Below are 11727 nucleotides of genomic sequence, written 5' to 3'. Positions count from 1 at the left end.
GCTCCTTGCAGACTGGCAGCTCCTTGCAGACTGGCAGCTCTATGCAGACTGGCAGCTCCTTGCAGACTGGCAGCTCCTTGCAGACTGGCAGCTCTATGCTAACTGGCAGCTCTATGCTAACTGGCAGCTCTATGCTAACTGGCAGCTCTATGCTAACTGGCAGTTCTGAACAGGCGGGAGACTCCGGCAGCGCTGTAGAGAAGGAAGGCTCTAACAGCGCTAAACAGGCGGGAGACTCCGACAGCGCTGGAGAGGAGGAGGGCTCCGACAGCGCTGGACAGGCGAGGCGCACTGTAGGCCTGATGCGTGGTGCTGGCACTGGTGGTACTGGGCCGAGGACACGCACAGGAAGCCTGGTGCGGGGAGCTGCTACCGGAGGGCTGGGGTGAGGAGGTGGTACTGGGTAGACCGGACCGTGCAGGCGCACTGGAGCTCTTGAGCACCGAGCCTGCCCAACCTTACCTGGTTGAATGCTCACGGTCGCCCTGCCAGTGCGGCGAGGTGGAATAGCCCGCACTGGGCTATGCAGGCGAACCGGAGACACCGAGCGCAAGGTTGGTGCCATGTAAGCCGGCCCAAGGAGACGCACTGGGGACCAGCTGCGTAGAGCCGGCTTCATGGCATTAGGCTCGACGCTCAATCTAGCCCGGCCGACACGCGGAGCTGGAATATACCGCACCGGGCTATGCACCCGCACTGGAGACACCGTGCGCACCACTGCATAACACGGTGCCTGTCCGGTCTCTCTAGCCCCCCGGTAAGCACAGGGAGTCTGCCCAGGTGTCCTACCTGGCGTAGCCATACTCCCTGTTAGCCCCCCCCCCAAGAAGTTTTTGGGGCTGCCTCTCAGGCTTCCATCCGCTACATCGAGCTGCCTCCTCATATCTGCGCCTCTCAGCTTTCGCAGCCTCCAGTTCTTCCTTGGGGCGGCAATATTCTCCAGGCTGAGCCCAGGGTCCTTTACCGTCCAGTTCTTCCTCCCATGTCCATTTCTCCAGGTGGTGCAGCCTCTCCCACTGCAGCTGCTGCTGCTCCTGCTGCTGCTGCCTCTGTTCCTTCTCCTGCTGCACCTTGGTGCGGCTACACTCCCCTGGTTTAGCCCAGGGTCCTCTCCCGTCGAGGATTTCCTCCCATGTCCAGAAATCCTTATTGCGCATCTCCTCGCGCTGCTCCTGCCTGTTGACACGCTGCTTGGTCCTTTTGTGGTGGGTGATTCTGTAACGGTTTTCTTGGTGAGAAGGAGAGTCGGACCAAAATGCGGCGTGTCTATTGCAATCCATGTTTAATGAAGTAACACACTAAACACAAACACTATCAAAACAATAAACTTAACGAAAACCGAAACAGCCTATACTTGTGTAACCTAACACAGAACAATGACATCAGGACAATAAGGACACTAAGGACAGGAACAATCACCCACAAACACACAGTGAAACCCAGGCTACCTAAATATGGTTCCCAATCAGAGACAATGACGAACACCTGCCTCTGATTGAGAACCATATCAGGCCGAACATAGAACTAGACAAACTAGACATGTAACATAGAATGCCCACTCAGATCACACCCTGACCAACCACAACATAGAAATATACAAAGTAAACTATGGTCAGGGTGTGACAGTTACCTGTATTAATGGCACCTGCTTGAACTTGTTATCAGTATAAAAGACACCTGTCCACAAACTCAAACAGTCACACTCCAAACTCCACTATGGCCAAGACCAAAGAGCTGTCACACCACAAACAGGACACCAGAAACAAAATTGTAGACCTGCACCAGGCTGGGAAGACTGAATCTGCAAGCTTGGTTTGAAGAAATCAACTGTGGGAGCAATTATTAGGAAATGGAAGACATACAAGACCACTGATAATCTCCCTCGATCTGGGACTCCACGCAAGATCTCACCCCGTGGGGTCAAAATGATCACAAGAACGGTGAGCAAAAATCCCAGAACCACACGGGGGGACCTAGTGAATGACCTGCAGAGAGCTGGGACCAAAGTAGCAAAGCCTACCATCAGTAACACACTACGCCGCCAGGGACTCAAATCCTGCAGTGCCAGACGTGTCCCCCTGCTTAAGCCAGTACATGTCCAGGCCCGTCTGAAGTTTGCTAGAGAGCATTTGGATGATCCAGAAGAAGATTGGGAGAATGTCATATTAGACATTTGTTCTAAAATATAACTTTTTGGTAAAAACTCAACTCGTCGTGTTTGGAGGACAAAGAATGCTGAGTTGCATCCAAAGAACACCATACCTACTGTGAAGCATGGGGGTGGAAACATCATGCTTTAGGGCTGTTTTTCTGCAAAGGGACCAGGATGACTGTAAAGGAAAGAATGAATGGGGCCATGTATTGTGAGATTTTGAGTGAAAACCTCCTCCCATCAGCAAGGCATTGAAGATGAAACGTGACTGGGTCTTTCAGCATGACAATGATCCCAAACACACCACCCGGGCAACGAAGGAGTGGTTTCGTAAGAAGCATTTCAAGGTCCTGGAGTGGCCTAGCCAGTCTTCAGATCTCAACCCCATAGAAAATCTTTGGAGGGAGTTGTAAGTCCGTGTTGCCCAGCAACAGCCCCAAAACATCACTGCTCTAGAGGAGATCTGCATGGACGAATGGGCCAAAATACCAGCAACAGTGTGTGAAAACCTTGTGAAGATTTACAGAAAACGTTTGACCTCTGTCATTGCCAACAAAGGGTATATAACAAAGTATTGCCATAAACTTTTGTTATAGACCAAATACTTATTTTCCACCATAATTTGCAAATAATTTCATAAAAAATCCTACAATGTGATTTTCTGGATTTTTTTTCTCATTTTGTCTGTCACAGTTGAAGTGTACCTATGATGAAAATTACAGGCCTCTCTCGTCTTTTTAAGTGGGAGAACTTGCACAATTGGTGGCTGACTAAATACTTTTTTGCCCCACTGTACTATGCGTCTGATCTATCATATCTTTAATATCTCAATGTTTATAATGTCGAATCCAACACAAGTAAGTGCTAGTTTGACCACCAGAGGGTAACTTTGAGAAGCATTTGATAGTCTCCCATATTGGCATTACTAGAGCATTTAAAACCGTTTTCGTAATAACATTGTACATGGGATTAATTTGATCAATATTATGGTGTTTCTATTCAGAGAGAAATGAAAAACTAAACCTTCAGGGTTTCCGTTAGGATGGAATGGGAAATGTTGCGCATTCGGAAGTAGGCTATAGCATAAGAGGATTGGAGGATTCTAAAATAATATCTAAGAGGCATATCATTTCCACACCTTAATTGTAGTGTAACCAATATTAATTTTGCCTATGGTAGGCCTACTGTATATCCAAAAATATTGTTTTCAATGACGTGACTCTCCGCCAAAAATTACATTTAGAGGATTGGAGGAGACTTCCACAGTGGAAAGGCTATATATTAACGATATTTTGGAGATTATTTTGTTTAAAAAAACAACAACAGTGAGCCATTGTAATCTGAATAAAGACCAAAATAATATTTATAAAGGCCAAAATATAGCCCTGCTAATAGCCATAATGACGCTGTACAACGTGACCATGTGTGTTTGAATGAATATTTTCCAAAAAGCAACAATTTGTTTGCCTTCGTTCGACAACTTTGTTCTAATATTTCTGTAATTCAGTGATATTTATTCCCATAGTAATTGATTATGGATTCATGACTAAATCAAAATCTGCATTTCCAAAGAGTATTTTATCATTATTTTATTAACGAAAGCATATAGATGCCGATGAAGAAATACAGTGTCTGATTTCAAAAAGGCTTTACGGCGAAAGCACACCTTGCGATTATGTTAGATCAGCTCCTTAGGCACCGAAAAACATGCAGCCATTTTCCAAAGAAGGAAAGATGTCACAAAATACATAAATAGCGTTAAAATTCATCACTAACCTTTGATGATCTTCACCGGATGGCACTCCCAGGACTCAATGTTAGACAATAAATGTGTGTTTTGTTCAATAAAGTTCATCTTTATGTCCAAAACCTCATTTTAAATTGGTGTGTTATGTTCAGAAATGCATTGTCTCAAACAAACATCTGGTGAAAGTGCAGAGAGCCACATCAAATTACAGAAATACTCATCATAAACATTGTTAAAAGATACAAGTGTTAAACACACAATTAAAGATAAACTTCTCCTTAATACAACCGCTGTGTCAGATTTTTAAAAAGTTTTATGGTAAAAGCACACCATGCAATTATATTAGGTCAGCTCCTAGCCACAGAAAAACATACAGCCATTTTCCAACCAAGGAGATGTCACAAAACTCAGAAATAGCGTTATAAATATTCACTTACCTTTGATGATCTTCATCGGAATTCACTCCCAGGAATCTCAGTTCCACAATAAATGTTTGTTTTGTTCGATAAAGTCCATAATTTATTTCCAAATACCTCCTTTTTGTTCGCGCGAGCACTAAGTCCAGATGAAAAGTAAAAAAATATATACTACAGTTCGTAGAAACATGTCAAATGATGTATAGAATCAATCTTTAAGATGTTTTTATCATAAATCTTCAATAATATTCCAACCGGACAATTCCTTTGTCTTTAGAAATGAAAGGAAATGCAGCTCGCTCTCACGGCTGCGTGCGTGATTTAGCTCATGGCATTCTGCCAGACCCCTTAGTCAACCAGCTCTTATTCGCTCCCCCTTCACAGTAGAAGCCTGAAACAAGGTTCTAAAGACGGTTGACATCTACTAGAAGCCTTAGGAAGTGCAATATGACCCCATAGACACTATATTGGATAGTCAAAGACATGAAAACCTACAAACCTCAGATTTCCCACTTCGTGGTGGATTTTTTTCTCAGGTTTTTACCTGCCATATGAGTTCTGTTATACTGATATACATCATTCAAACATTTTTAGAAACTTCAGAGTGTTTTCTATCCAAATCTACTAATTATATGCATATTCTAGCTTTTGGGTCTGAGAAGCAGGCAGTTTACTCTGGGCACCTTATTCATCCAAGCTACTCAATACTGCCCCCCAGTCCCAAAGAAGTTAACTCATGTTGAATGTTAATATTAGAATGCACTTTTTAATTTCCCAATGATAATAAATTATTTTGTTAATTAGATCAAATATCCTGTGATAATTACCCAGTGAGGAGATCAGGGGATGATACCCCCATTTTTCTGGTGCAAGGCAAATCGCTCTGACTCACTCCCAGAGCCCAGCAGCATTCTACCAAACTTGTGCACTGGACTTACTCCAGACAAAGCATGGTCATTCCCGACCCCAGGTCTGTTGTAGTATTGCATTTAGCAGGGGGGTTTCCCTGGTCCTCAATCCCATGGTCTCATCAGGTTGTGATTGAGTTAAGTTAATTTGGCAGGTGCCCACTGAGCTATCCGCTGCGAATGGCACTGGTCGTGTGCTAAGCCCAGATTGCTCACTTTTCACTTCATGCACTATTAGAGCCTCTGAAGGGCTTATTTGCTCATTATTGGCAGAAGCATGTGAGACATTTGAATGCCATTCCTCTTTCTGCTCTGAGTCTGAGTCTCAAGTCCCATTTGCCTCTAGGCAGAGCGTCGATTGGCATTATCTCAGAAGAAGATTGCCCTTAGCGATGATGCGAAACCCTGTAGGCAAGTAATCATCAGTGGGTTGGCTAATCGATGTGTCTATATACCTGCGCTGCGGTAGAAGGGGAATGAGGTGGCTCCCCTTCAATGCCTCAGTGATGTCAGAGAACATGATGTCCTCTGCAGCAATGTCAAAGAAAGGTGGTCATACCCGCTGCACGTTTTCCAACAGTCATGGACTGAGATAATGAGTTTCCTGATGTTGTTGATGTCGAAGTGCTTATGTGATGCTTTTTATCTGAAACATGTTGAATTAGTGACGTGTGGGAAGTAGATGTCTTTACTGCAAAATGAGGCTGAACAGTTGACTGCCCGACTGTGATTACCGATTTTGCAGTGGTAATTGAATACAGATTTCCAACACTATTAAGTGTAGAAAATGTTGATTTCACACTCTCTGCAGAGCCGTGAAATGTTACATTCACATTTGTGATTTGATTTGGATGGCCATGGATTATGCTTTGCGAGAAAGTTGTCATAAATACTTGTTTTTTTTAAACTTTTGTTGGGTGTCTTTGCTGATTTCTTTGCTTTAGTATTGTTGATGCAGTGGAATATGTTGTAAGCATGACCCTATGGGTAGAGAATTGATGAATTGATGTGGTGGACACACTATATGTGTGTAAAATATACAATTCATGACAGTGTTCGGCTTGGAGTTATCAAAGTCTGCACTGGCATTTTATGACTTAGCGCTTGGCTGGAGAATGACCTACTTTCTTCTTCCGGAGATTCAGAGAGATTTTCAGCCTGATGGAGGTCTCTGTGTGTTGTTGCTCCCAACTGTTTAATTAAAAGATCAGAGGAAGACAGGTTTGCAGAAGTGCATTTTTCCTCTCCAGCCAGTCTTTCTGTGGTTTTCATTATTCCATGGTGAACAGGACTGCCTTCTTACACTGTAATTTCGGTCACCTCCTCAAGAGAGCCATGAGGCTGAGAGAAGTCAGACTCCTGTCCTTTGTTGTTTTTCAGCTTTAGAATGTTCACATTTTCCGATTCTTTCGAGTCATTCACATTCTGATTCATGTGAGGTGGAGATGTACAGTACCAGTCAAAAGTTTGGACACACCAACTCATTCAAGGGTTTTTCTTTATTTTTTAAACTATTTTCTACATTGTAACGCATATGGAATCATGTAGTAACCCAAAAAAGTGTTAGACAAATCAAAATACATTTTACATTTGAGACTCTTCAAAGTAGCCACCCTTTGCCTTGATGACAGCTTTGCATACTCTTGGCATTCTCTCAACCAGCTTCATGACCTGGAATGCATTTCAATTAACAGGTGTGTTAAAAGTTGATTTGTTGAATTTCTTTCCTTCTTAATGTGTTTGATCCAATCAGTTGTGTTGTGACAAGGTAGGGGGTGTATACAGAATATAACCCTATTTGGCAACTGAGTACTTAAGCACTTGGCTTCACTGTCTGTGACAAAACAACGGGAAGGGCAGTCCATTTATCAATACTGTTTCCATTGTCAGCAATCTTAGAATCAGTTTTTTTCGACAGTGTTCTTATCGTAGTTACAGATGCATGTGTGAGAAACTTCTGGCAGGAGGCTCATAGGCTGCTGCTCTTTGGACAGAACACCAGGCAGATGGCCAGTGGTACTCGACACAGACATCATAGATTTCACAATCTCTGTCAGAGCCTGAGAGGCAGAAGGAACTTTGACAGCAGGCTTGGTACACCTCGTAAAGCGGAAGGATGTTGTTGCACTTTGGCTTTCGGTTGATGGCATTCTCATAGGCAAGGCTGATTCGTCAATGTGGTCAGTGATGTGGCTTTTTGATGTGATTGTTTCATGAGCTTGGTTAAAGAGAAAATTAAATCAGTCTGGCATACCACTTAATATTGATATACTGTTGGGGTCATTAACCCCACTGTTTTCAATGTTCTGGTCAGAGAGACCATGGACAAGAGCAAATGGAGCATTGGTGAGAGGAATTGTCATAACTTGCCTTAAGAGCATGCTCCCGCTCTTCCCCTCCCCCATCCTCAAAATAAACTCTATGTCCTTATTTGTCATTTTAACACCCACCAATGTGTGATTGTTAACTAGGAGGTATGCTGGATGATATGCTTTGGAATTTTACAGATTAATTATGTTGGATTTGAGTATCATACCAATTTTGACTGTTTCTGAGATTCACAGTATTCCCAGATATCTTTTCTTCTTTATCTCTCAATGATAATAATAAAGTGTGAAAGATCTCTGAAGTTGAAGGATAAGGCATGCTGGTTGTTGATAACAACCTTTTATCAAAAGATTTGCTAATATCACAAAATCTAGAAAATGTCTAATGTTATACCTTTATAGTGAGAAGCACTGTTCTGGTTGTGTTCGCCATGACTTCAATTGTTCCTGAGTTTGAGAAAGATGTACTAGCAAATGAACAATTCAACATGATTTTGCTGAGATTCATTTCAGAGTCTAATGAGGAAAGGGGGGGTGGCATAAAGTCATAATCTAGCCCATCCAAAACAGTTACAGAGAAATCGAACATGCTCTTTTTTTATGTTTTGGTACTATCAAATACTACTGCTTTGTCCTCTTGTTTCTTTGTTGTCATTTCAAATGAGCTCGGCGTTCAGGTCTTGTGGCGACTGGAGTTTACAGTAAACATATTTCCCTGTCCTTTTCTTCCAAGACTGAGTGAGCTGCCTCGGTCGGACAATGCTGACAGAACGTCTATTTTTGTCTGTTGATTATGGCCTTTTTTCTTGCAGGCAGGTCAAACACATGTTTGTCATCACGCAATCCGTAGTCGCAGCAACTTCCTTTTTGTCACCCAAGATGGATTCTGACCCAGTCAATGGATACTTTTTTCTTTCCAATTCCAAAATACCATTTTCATCTGCGTCTTGGCCTTGTTTTTCCTCATTGTCATTTGACTCGGCCCAGGTATATCTTATGTGAGGACAAGGGGCATTCACCATAGGTACACCCAGCCTCCAACGTGCGGACATAAGAGTGATAGACTCAGCAATTCTTTGATTCCTGTTAACGGGTAGAGTGAAGCTGCAAATCTGAGGCTTTCTCTTACTCCACGCCTTTGGTCAAATGAGCCACAGGAATCACGGTGACATTCTTCATTGGTTCAAATCCAGCTTCAGTAAAAGAGGAAATGGCCAAGTCATAATTCGAGATCTATGTGAGATTTGGCTCAGCAGGAGACTTCATGCTTGATGTATTGTCCTCAGCCGGCATGGGTAAATCGGATCCAGCTTTCCAAACAAAGCCCCCAGTTGACGAAGCAGCAATTACATCTTCAGCAGTTGTGGAGTTCGTGAAATTGTGCCTTTCAAGTGGCGTCTGGAACAATTTGTCCCTGGGGATGCACTTACAGCCAAATCTGGAGATGGCTATTCTCTGTGGGCATTGTTACTGCTCCACCATGACCTTTGTTGTTGTGCTCTTTAGACACGGACTCTATTGTGACTGGAACTTCTGCTGCAGGCTGTGACAGATAGGGATAACCTTGCAGGTCTCCATTTTCAGCATGCACTACAGCGTCTTTTCGCGCACATGGCTCGGAAATCATTTACTATGAAAATGGTTAATATCAATTAACATAATATCATGCATAGCAAAAAATATTGTTTGGGTTCGTTAAGTCGACGCAAACAGATCAATATTATTTACTATATCACTTTTTTTAATAAGGAACTAATTTGGGATGCACTCTAATTCAGAATGTATTGTATACTGAAGCTAAAAACTAGCAATTTATCAAGCCCTAACAGAGGCAATATCATAATTATTTCAGTAACCTAAGAACAATGGCTGCAGTGAAAACAAAGTGACAATTACTATTTTTCCATTACCATGAAGTATTACCAATACTTTTTTGCGTAAAATCATTGCTTTGCAAGGCAAAACCACTAGCAGCAAGGGGCCCACCATACACAGTACTAGTCAAAAGTTTGCACACACCTACTCATTCAAGGGTTTTTATTTATTTATACTATTTTCTACATTGTAGAAAAATGGTTAAGTCATCAATACAATGAAATAACACATATGGAATCATGTAGTAAGCAAACAAGTGTTTAACAAATCTAAATATATTTTTTAAAAATTAGAGTAGCCACTCTTTACCTTGATGACAGCTTTGCACATTCTTGACACTCTCAACCAGCTAAACCTGGAATGTTTTCCAACAGTCTTGAAGGAGTTCCCGCATATGCTGAGCACTTGTTGGCTGCTTTTCCTTCACTGTGCTGTCCAACTCATCCCAAACCATCTCAATTGGGTTGATTTTAGGGTGATTGTGGAGGCCATGTCATCTGATGCAGCACTCCATCACTCTCCTTCTTGGTCAAATAGCCCTTACACAGCCTGGAGGTGTGTTGGACCACTGTCCTGTTGAAAAACAAATGATAGTCCCACTAAGCGCAAACCAGATGTAATGGCGTATCGCTGCAGAATGCTGTGGTAGCCATGCTGGTTAAGTGTGCCTTGAATTCTGAATAAATCACGGACAGTGTCACCAGCAAAGCACCTCCACACCATCACACCTCCTCCTCCATGCTTCACGTTGGGAACCACACATGCGGAGATCCTCCTCTGTGTCTCACAAAGACACAGAGGTTGGAACAAAAAATCTAAAATTTGGACTCATCAGACCAAATGATAGATTTCCACCCGTCTAATGTCCATTGATCGTGTTTCTTGACCCAAGCAAGTCTCTTCTTCTTATTGGTGTCATTTAGCAGTGGTTTCTTTGCAGCAATTCAAACATGAAGGCCTGATTCACGCAATCTCCTTTGAACAGTTGATGTAGAGATGTGTCTGTTATTTGAATCTGAGGTGCAGTTAACTCTAATGGACTTATCCTCTGCAGCAGAGGTAACTCCGGTTCTTCCATACCTGTGGCAGTCCTCATGAGAGCCAGTTTCATCATTGCGCTTGATGGTTTTTGCAACTGCACTTGAAGAAACTTTCAATGTTCTGACTGACCTTCATGTCTTAAAGTAATGATGGGCTGTCGTTTCACTTCGCTTATTTGAGCTGTTCTAATATGGACTTGGTATTTTACCAAATAGGGCTATCTTCTGTATACCCCCCTACCTTGTCACTACACAACTGATTGGCTCAAACACATTAAGAAGGAAAGAAATTCCACAAATTAACTTTTAGGAAGGCACACCTGTTAATTGAAATGCATTCCAGGCGACTACCTCATGAAGCTGGTTGAAAGAATGCCAAGAGTGTGCAAAGATGACATCAAGGCAAAGGTTGGCTATTTGAAGAATGTCAAATATAAAATATGTTTTGGTTACTACATGATTACATATGCATTATTTAATTGTTTTGATGTCGTCACTATTTTTCTACAATGTCGAAAATAATAAAAATAAAGAAAAACACTTGAATGAGTAGGTGTTCTAAAACTTTTGACTGGCAGTGTATATATATATATATATATATATATATATATATATATATATATATATATATATATATATATATATATATATATATATATATGTATGCATATATATAAACATATCATGTAAAGGTACACAAAAATTAAATACATACCTGTGAGATTGCAAACAAATAGCATTAAATATAAATGACTGTTCATCCTCCTGAGAGCTTTGTCCTCGGCTCATTTCATTTTTATACATGGATTAGATTTCGGAGACTGTACTGTAAACAAGTAACAAGCTCCGGTCTCCTCTCTATTCAGTCAGTGTGGGGATGATATACTAATACTCTAGGTATCCCTTTCCCAAGTGTTACTCCATTTCTAAGATGGCATTATTAAAGAGAGAGAGTGAGACACTCACACAACCAGACACACACACACACGCACGCATACACACAAACTCATTGCCTTTCTAACTAAACTCATGCTTGTCATCTTCATCATGATTAGCAGTGATGCAGAGCTGTTAACAAGCATACAGTGTAATGATCCATTTAGAGCAGGGGGTCTTCCATACCATAGATAGAAGACATATCCTCAAGCTGTGTACCCAGTACCAGGGCTTATACTCACATGAACAGCCCTAAACCACAGGAATATACACTATCTTCCTAATACATTTGCCCCAAACACATCCAGTATGTTAATGTTCTTTCA

The 11727-nt window shown here is 41.9% G+C and overlaps 2 pseudogenes; both read right to left on the bottom strand.

The window, feature by feature from the left end:
• Positions 1 to 2466: 2466 nt before the first annotated feature.
• Positions 2467 to 6874, bottom strand: LOC149972330 (uncharacterized; annotated as a pseudogene).
• Positions 6875 to 7036: 162 nt separating this feature from the next.
• On the bottom strand, positions 7037 to 10304 carry LOC149972329 (uncharacterized; annotated as a pseudogene).
• Between the last annotated feature and the right edge of the window lie 1423 nt (positions 10305 to 11727).

Source organism: Oncorhynchus mykiss, chromosome 24, assembly GCF_057628025.1.
Source record: "Oncorhynchus mykiss isolate SJ-2025 chromosome 24, ASM5762802v1, whole genome shotgun sequence".
In the NCBI taxonomy this organism is placed as follows: domain Eukaryota; kingdom Metazoa; phylum Chordata; class Actinopteri; order Salmoniformes; family Salmonidae; genus Oncorhynchus; species Oncorhynchus mykiss.
Note: the sequence above shows the minus strand (reverse complement) of the source record. Positions and strands in the feature narration are given on the sequence as shown.